Source organism: Vulpes lagopus, chromosome 11, assembly GCF_018345385.1.
Source record: "Vulpes lagopus strain Blue_001 chromosome 11, ASM1834538v1, whole genome shotgun sequence".
NCBI classification, from domain to species: Eukaryota; Metazoa; Chordata; class Mammalia; order Carnivora; family Canidae; genus Vulpes; species Vulpes lagopus.
The window spans coordinates 105,543,466-105,550,977 of NC_054834.1; the positions used below are offsets into that span (position 1 = coordinate 105,543,466).

General features: G+C 42.6%; 1 non-coding gene across 1 annotated transcript; it reads right to left on the reverse strand.

Moving 5' to 3' along the window:
- On the reverse strand, positions 1–107 carry LOC121472452. Its single transcript, XR_005982918.1, has one exon. It is a non-coding gene; the product is annotated as a U6 spliceosomal RNA (small nuclear RNA).
- Between the last annotated feature and the right edge of the window lie 7,405 nt (positions 108–7,512).

Genomic DNA, 7,512 nt, shown 5'->3' on the forward strand with positions numbered 1-7,512 from the left:
AAAAATATGAAATGTTTCACAAATGTGCATGTCATCCTTGCATGGGGACCATGCTAACCTTCTCTATATTTTTCCAATTTTAGTATATGCGCTGCCAACATAAGCACTTAAATAACCAATTTTTGAAAAGAAGGAGTGCTTTCACCTATGTGCTTAGCTCTAGTGATTCTAGCTTTTACTACTGATTGTCATAGAATATTTTTAGAGATATCTTCAGATAAATATATAGTTCCTTTTGAGTATCTCCAGAGAAACAAAAGTTACTATGAACTCTTGACTTAGTTGAGAAGATTGAAGATAAAAATAGAAGAAATGTCATATTGCATTGGACCAGGTGGTCATTCAGCTGACTGTTGACATCAAGACACATTGTTGAAAAATCGTTAATTTTAACTCTGGTATAGTTAACATACAGTGTCATATTAGTTTCAGGCATACGATATAGAGGTTCAAAAATTCTACACATTACTCAGTGCTCATCATGCAGTTCCCATCACCTATTCTACCCATGACACCAAGACACATTTTAAAGGAAAGCACTATGGCTTTCTAATTAATCCATCTAAAATCCAGAAATATAGATGGTTTCCTTAATGGATTAGATCAGTTGATGTATGACCCAAACATTTTCTAAATTTCTTGACCATTGGGCAGCCCCGGTGTCGCAGCAGTTTAGCACCGCCAGCAGCCCAGGCCGTGATCCTGGAGGCCCTGGATCGAGTCCCACGTCGGGCTCTCTGTATGATGCCTGCTTCTCCCTCTGCCTGTGTCTCTGCCTCTCTCTCTCTCTGTCTCTATGAATAAATAAAAATAAAATCTTTAAAAAAAATAAATTTCTTGACCATTATTCTGTTGTTTGCTTATTTCGGTGCTTTAGACAACATAATCAGTTAACATTAAGACCCACCACGTTCTTTTGGTTGACTTAAAATTACTTCTTTTAAACTTCAAAATACACTCCCTAGTATTTTTAAATATCCTAGGCTTTTATTAACTTAGTTAACATTATCCATATTATTCCTAATTTTTAAAAAATAATTTTGTTCACAGTTCTCCATTTCTATCATTTTAAATAAAAATATCATAAGCTAATATATAAATAAAAATTTAAATATTTATATATATATATATATATATATAAAAAATGTATAATTAGAGGGGTACCTAGGTAACTCAGTCAGTTAAGCATCCAACTCTTGATTTCGGCTCAGGTCATGGTCTCACCATCCTGGGATCAAGCTCTGCAACAGGCTCCATGATCAACGCAGAGTCTGCTTGAGATTCTAGCTCCCTCACCTTCTGCCCCTCCCCCTACTTGCACTCTGTGTCTCCAAAATAAATAAATATTTTAAAAATATGTATAATTACACATAATTATACGTATAATATAATGTAATTAAAGACATTTAAATGAGATAAATAAATCAATAAATTCCTGAAAGAAAGTGGAGAGGTTAACATTACTTGAGGATGATGGCATAGAAGGGGAATTTTTTGTCATTGATAATCTAGGATTTGAGCATGACCTACATCTGTCTTTGCTTCCAATCCATCAAATCCCTTCAGCCCCTCTAATTTGACAGCTGTCTCTGTCACTCTGATGAAGCCATTCCAAGAAAAATCACCAGCTGATCTCATTTTATCATGTCGAGTTATCTTTTGTTGGTTCTCTGTACCCTGGCCTCTCTGTAACTTCTTATATCGTTGGGCAACTGTTTGTTTTAAACTCTTTTTAACCTTTGATTACACAGCCCATATTTTCTATTAGCTTTCATGACTTCTCCTTATCTGGTTTCTTTTCATGTTTCACCTGCTTTTCAGGCCTCCAAAGTTTGTCCCCCAAGGCATTGTCCTTGACTGGGCTTTCTCTAAACTGGCTCTTTTGAGAAATCCATATTTTCTCATTGAACCATCACCTCTATGTGAATGGCCTCAACTCAACCCAGATGTCATGGCTTTCCTCACTCCTTTGTGAAAAATTTATTGAAGGCTTACAAAATGGCAGGTATTAAATAAATAAATTGGGTTCCTCGACACTCTATAAAACTAAACTCATAACCCTCATGAGACTAGAGTTCAAGTTGCCCTAGCTTTAAATTTTCATATTGTGTTTGATGAACCTCTTTGTTCAGTCTCTTCATTCATTCTTTCAATATCTTTCACTTATTTTTGAAAACTGCCTTTTAAGTCATCAGTTCTTATGGGATTCAATGTAATCCAAGCTGTCATGTCCCTTATACCTGGATTATTTCTTTGCTTTTCTAATTGGTCTTCTGATTATTTTCTTCAGCCTGTATAATAAAATATTTCTTATCATGTCACTTTTACTGTTCTTAGACACTGCAAGCCCAAACATTTCCACCTGGTATTTGAAGCTTTTTATAACCTAGACTCCCCATACTGCATAAATTTTATTCCCAACATGCATCCTTTCTTTATAGCTAGAAAGCTAATTCATATTGTTGCCCCACAGTGTGGATTTTTTTTGTTACTTCTATATTTTTGCAAATACTGTTTTTCCTATTCTGTGATTTATTTTTTTCTCGGTTGATTCCCCTGCCCCCAAAATAGCATTGTGAGCTCTTGGAAATCAGGATCTATTTTTAGTTGTTTAATTTTATCAACTCCAAAAATGCACATTTTTTCATATTATTAACTTTCCTAAAGTCAAGAAGCATCTTACAACAAAAATTGACATCTTAAACATTGTAATAGTTTCAAGGGCAGAATATATTCTCTCCTGGTGGTATACAAAGTGATACTGTGTACTCAATAGTATCTTAAATGCAATCAAATGCCATTTTTTTTTCTACTTTTACTACCCTTGGAGAAATATTATGCTCGTTGCAGATATGCCATAAATGCTTGTTGGTTGATTTGTTTCCTAGTTATATGGTTTTGAACCGTGGCTGCAAGAGAGACAAACTCATATACCTAGCATGTTATTGATTTCAAAAATTAAAACAAAAACCGTTTGTTTTTTGAGGGGAGATAGAAAAGATGAAAAAGAATTAGACAATTATGTGAAACCTACTTTTTAAAAAGCATATTACAAAAAAAAAATAAAAAAATAATAAAAAAATAAAAAGCATATTACAAAGAATTGAACTCTAAAGTTCTAAGTTATATCCTAAAATCTCTTTCTCTAGGCTTTGAAACGATCTCCATTGTTTTGGGCCATGTGAGGTCCTTAACCATTGTATTATCACTATAGCCATGCATACGTAAACAAAAAATGTTATGTAATGAAAATGCTCCAGTAACAAACTGGAGCATGCCTATTCATACTATAGGCATTGTAGCCATAAAGAAAAATCTGCATTGAAACTTGTTTTAATTGAATTGAGTTTTTGGAAATATCTTTACAAAGCTTGCACAGGGAACAGTGCCATAATCACAAGAGAAGTTTGGTTTTTCTCTGTATGCATTTCAGCCTATGTCTGCACATTCTCAGTGACGTGCAGAATGGGGACCATTAACTCAAGCCCCAAACTGTAATGCAAAAAATATTTCTTAATATTTATAAATGTTTTTACCCATATAGGTCCTATGTGAAGTAAGAGTACATATTCCCATGATGATTTTATTATGTAATATGTCTGAATGCATTAGGTAGCAGGATGAAAGTGGGCATTGGGATCCAACAGACCTGAGACTGAATACTAGAGCCACTGCTTACTTGTACTTTGCATTTCGATTACTTTATCTGAGTAAAGTGGGATTTGTGGGAGGACTAGAGATAATACTTGGAAAATGCCTAGTACCGCACTTGGCATAAATACTCTAAATCTGTTAGAAGAGGGAAGTTACATGGGGTGCCCCTTGGGCTCTGAGAGGAGTCCCTGAAGATTTTCTCAGATGTCCTTGCACAGCTGCTTGTTCCTGGGGGTGAAGGTCAAGTGAGGCAGCTTCAGCCTGGCAGCCCCTTCCCCAGCCTCCTCTGTGGCCCTGCATCCTCTGTCCCCTTGATCTGCTTCCTGGGGCAGGGGCTGCAGACCCACAGGCTGCATGGCAGTGGCTGGTGCTCAGGGACCCCTGGTCCCCCAGCCCTAATCTCCAGTGCCTCACTAACCTTCTAGCACCATGGTCCGTGCTCAGATGTGCACCTTTAGTGCCTTCTCTTGGGGTTTTCTCAGTCATCCTGACCAGATATCGTGCTGAAAATATGCAAACCGTTTAAGCTTTACTAATCAATAAATGATTTAAAGCCAAAAAAAAAAAAAAAAAAAGGGGGATGTCGCCCTCCTCCAGGATACTCCCTTGCCGGTGGTGTCCCCGCATAGGCAAGGCTTCCTCCATGGATGAGCCTCTGCCGTCTGCCTCTGGCCTGGGCCTCCTAACAGTTTGCCTCTTCTCTGTCTGCTGCCCATACTCCAGTCCCGGAGAGCGGGGCTCCCCCAATCCCTCTGCATCCCCAATCCCTCTGCATCCAGGCTAGCTAGGTGAAAAGGAGTCTTGCCCTCAAAGGGCTTTGGGAAGCCCATGTAGTGGCGTAGAACAAGCATTAAACACCGAATCCAGAGAGCTGGGATCAGAGCCGTGTGCTGGCCTCCGCGTGGGGCTGCTGCAGGCATGCGGGCGCCGAGGCACACGTCGTGAGCAGGTGCCAGGCTGAGTCCTCCCGTCCTCGGAGAGGGCCGTGGCGAGCAGGACATGGGCTTTTGATTAAGATGCACCTGTGCTCCTCGTGTTCTTAGAATCCAACAAACCAACCCACAGTCCGTGACCAACGACTAGATCCTTAAGTTCCAAATTAAATGTCATTTTCTTAAAAAAAAAATGTAGTAGAGAGTATCTGCCCCATGGTGTTGTCAGGAGGACTGGATCAGATGCTGCACCTACAGCGCAGGGACACAGCATCTGTTCTGGCTGAGGAGGCCCTTACATCCAGTAACAGTGCTCGGTTTCCCTCTTAACACCACGGGCAGCAGGAAGCATGTGACAGTCGATCACACTGTCCTTGAAACACTCTCTTTGTACTCTCTGGCTCCCCTCTCCCTTTTCCCTCGTCTTCTTACTCTGCTTTGCTGGATCCTCCTCTTCCTCCTCGCCCCTGAATGAGGGCATAGGGGCAGGCTTCTCCATCAGTTTTCACTACTGGATCATCATGTTTAGTCTCATGACTTTATTTATTTATTTTTAAGGTTTTACTTATCTGAGACAGAAGGAGCAAGAACTAGCCAGCAAGAGAGAGTGAACACAAGCGGGGGGGGGGGGCGGGGGAGGACAAAGGGAGAGGGGCCCCACGCGGGGCTCCATCCCAGGACCCTGAGATCGTGACCTGAGCCGTGATCAGATGCCTAACTGACTGAGCCACCCAGGCGCCCCAGGCTCTGGGCATTAAGAGGCACCTTTGAGCCAATTACTCCAAAATTCACACCTCTGGCAGAGATCCTTTCTATGAAGTCCAGATTCATAGGTGCGGCTGTGCACCTGACATATCCACTTGCTTGATTAAGAGGCACATTAAACTTACCATATCCCAAAGTGAACTTCTCATCTGCACATCACCCCTTTCTTGGTAAATAGCAAATCTCGTTAGTTGCTTAGACCAAAAATCCTCGTAATTATCCTAATCTCCACATTAATCTGCTAACAAATCCCCCTGGCTTGGTTCCCATATATATGCATCTAGGATCTGCATACCTGTTACCTCTGCCTCTGCTGCCGTTCTAGCCCAAGCCACTGTCTTCTCCCACGTGGACCACTGCAGGAGCCTCCTAACAAATCTCCCTGCCTCCATTCTGCAACCCCCCCGCCCCCACACACACACAGCAGCCAGAAAGATCCTTCTGCAGCAGAAGGATGATGTCACATCACTTGTCACGGATTGCGTTTCCCCAGAAGCAGACTAAGGTTGAGTTCGGACATGCAGGACTTTTTTTAAGGATTGGCCTTGGTATCAGCAATTGTGGAAGTGAATGGAAGGATCAGGCGTGGGCAGACCGAGAAGCCAAGAGGTTTTCATGCCCAGTGACAGGCTCGGCCAACCACATGCTGGACTTTAACCCCACGGTGCCCTGCAGAGTCGTTTCAAATTGGGCTAAGATGGCCAGGCCTTTGTGCTTCCTCATGCATCAGTCGTGGATGTGGTCTGTCCTGTGAGGGGCACAACCGAAGGCACACCTGCTCTCTGCAGGTGAGGCGGTCCCTAAGGGGAGTGTCAAAAGCACCCCCACCGGGATCCCTGGGTGGCGCAGTGGTTTGGCGCTTGCCTTTGGCCCAGGGCGCGGTCCTGGAGGCCCGGGATCGAATCCCACGTCTGGCTCCCGGTGCGTGGAGCCTGCTTCTCCCTCTGCCTGTGTCTCTGCCTCTCTCTCTCTCTCTCTGTGACTATCATGGATGGGTAAAAATTTAAAAAAAAGTTTAAAAAAAAAAAAAAAAAAAAGAAAAGCACCCCCACCAACAGGCATTCGCTGAAGGGGGATCCACCACGTGGCTTCCCATCTCACTCAGCGTGAAACCCGAAGTCTTTGACCTCCTCTCTTACCACTCTTCCCCTCACTCTCCCAAGCTCCACGTTAGCCACCCGTTAAGTTTCCTAAATGTCTCCATCTCTTTCCTCCCACCAGTACACTTCTGTGTCACTTGCTATTTCTTCCATCTGCAAAGCTCTTCTCCCAGATGGCAGGGAGGGTCTGGCTCTTGAACTTTATTCAAATTTCTGCTCAAAATTCACTTTATCAGAGGGCCTTTCTCTCACTGACCCGTGGCAAACAGCACATTGTGCCTTCACTCTGTTCCCTTAACTCACTTAATTTTTCTTTTCAGCACTTAAATCATGACCTAATGTGGTTATATATTGTCTATCCATCTGCTCCCTCCACTTGGATACAAGCTCCACGAAAGAGGGGATTTGTTTTTATTCAGTGCTACATCCCCAGTGACTGTGATAGTGCCTGGCACATAGCAGATGCTGGATAAGTATTTGTTAGCTGTGATTTTGGGGGGAGTGAGGCACTATTTCAAAGAAAACAAGAGCTAAGGCATTGGATTAAAACAAACGTAGGTTTTATTTGTAGTTATAAACTTAGGAGCTGTGAAGTGTAGGGTATGTTATTTGCTTTCTCCGTGTCTGAGTTCACTCAGTTGTAAAATGCAGATGATTATACTATGTCCCTAATAGGCTTGTGGTGAGATCAGATGGGATAATGTGTGTAAACCGCCGTTAAGCACCTGATGGATAGCACTGAGAACCTAAAAACTGCTTGCTTGCAAGCACCCTTCCTAGCAAGTAGGAAATGCTCAATATTTAATAGGGCTCCCCCCCCCCTTTTTTTTTTTTATGATAGTCACAGAGAGAGAGAGAGAGGCAGAGACACAGGCAGAGGGAGAAGCAGGCTCCATGCACCGGGAGCCCGACGTGGGATTCGATCCCGGGTCTCCAGGATCGCGCCCTGGGCCAAAGGCAGGCGCCAAACCGCTGCGCCACCCAGGGATCCCCTAATCATTGTATGATCAACATGTAGAATAATGTGTGCTTAGAGTTGATTTTGGTGAACCTGTGGTCGT